The 1,577-nt window shown below is 45.7% G+C and overlaps 1 pseudogene; it reads right to left on the bottom strand.

The window, feature by feature from the left end:
• Positions 1-1,108: 1,108 nt before the first annotated feature.
• On the bottom strand, positions 1,109-1,227 carry LOC112483602 (annotated as a pseudogene).
• Positions 1,228-1,577: the final 350 nt, after the last annotated feature.

Genomic DNA, 1,577 nt, shown 5'->3' with positions numbered 1-1,577 from the left:
GCCTAGGGTCACTTGGTATGAGCTACAAAATGATCTGCAGGTGGTTGCCACTTTGCTGGGCTTGGAGGTGTCTGGGAGAAGCTAAGCTGCAAAGTGAGGCCAGCTGCAGCTATTGCCAGGTTTGGGGCTGCTTAGCAAAAAGTATGAGGCAATCTGAGGCCAGATGCTGCTTATTTATGGTTTTTGAATCTTTAAGAGATTTTAGAAAAATCTGCAGCATGAGTCAAGATAGGCCATTTGTATGGAAAAGCCACAACAAGTGGCTTGGGTAGGCCCGTAAATTGGGTGGGGTGGGGTCTCAGGAAATCACCAGAGAAGGGCAAGCAGTGTTCAGCCAGGTTGATGGAGACTCATTTATGGCACCACCTGTGTGTGTGGGCTAGGTGGTGGGAGGATTCAACAAAGAAACAACATTTTTTGCCAACACTTCTGTCTGGGAGGAAGTTGTCCCTCCAGGCTTTGCCTTGAAGCCAGATAATTCAATTTTTCTCTATATGTCCTTCGTGCCTGTTGAGCTGCTGCCCCAGCATTGGAGCTCAGAATGAGTGAGTCGATCACTGAGTAAGTCCATGTGCAGGCCCTTTAAGAACATCTGGCACTCCAGCAGACTTCCATCTCATTCAGCCACAGTCTCCACTAGTTTTCACATCCAGATTTTGTGGGGACTTCCCTTCCCAGCACTGGAACCTGGGCAGAGGAGCCCGTTTTGGGGCTGGGACCCCTTGCTCCTCAGGATGTCCTCTGCAGCTGAGATATCCCTCCCAATTTTTAACCACCACATGTTGGTATGGACCAGCCTCTTCTGCATCTCCACTCCTCCTACCTAGTCTCCACATGGCTTCTTCTGGATATCCTTAGTTATAGAATTTATGTTCAGCTAGACTTCAGGTGTTTCTCAATAATTCTTGTTCTGTAGTTTAGTTGTAATTTTGATGTAGTTGTGAAAGGAAATGAGCAAAGCCTTTACCTACTCTGCCATCTTGACTGGACTCAAAATTCTTTTCTTTTCTTTCTTTTTTTTTAGGTGAGGCAACCATTGGTTGATCTCACAGATTGCAAGGACCTTGTCAGTTTACAATCCCTTATTTATTTTTATTTTTATTTTTTATGCCTACAGCACCTGGTCTTCCTAGGTGGTCTCCCATTCAAGTACTAACCGGGCCCGACCCTGCTTAGCTTCCGAGATCAGATGGGATCAGGCTTCTTCAGGTTGGCATGCCCGTAGTGGACTCAAAATTCTTAATAATTATTTTGAACTTCTAGTTTGTAAGTGAAGTCCAGTAGAACAGCGGAGAATACATGTGAGAGAGGGAGCCATGCAAAGTGAGTGTCCAGCACCATTCCTCACTACCCCATTTACATGTAATGTTTGTGGTGCCCCAGGAGACCAGAATTCCAGTGGACCTGTGATGCATGGGAGCTCAGTGAGACTCAAAGCAGGTAAAGGTAAGCAAGTTATGCTTGGAGACTCAGGGGCCCTAAGAGCCTGTGAGGCCATACTTTTTGTTTGAAACAGAACTTGGTTTGAACACAGAAAGAAGGCAAGAACATGAACGAATAAGAAACTTGATTATATT

This window comes from Pteropus alecto, unplaced genomic scaffold (assembly GCF_000325575.1).
Source record: "Pteropus alecto unplaced genomic scaffold, ASM32557v1 scaffold164, whole genome shotgun sequence".
NCBI lineage: Eukaryota > Metazoa > Chordata > Mammalia > Chiroptera > Pteropodidae > Pteropus > Pteropus alecto.
The sequence above is the reverse complement of the archived record's forward strand: the minus strand, read 5'-3'. Positions and strand labels throughout refer to the sequence as shown.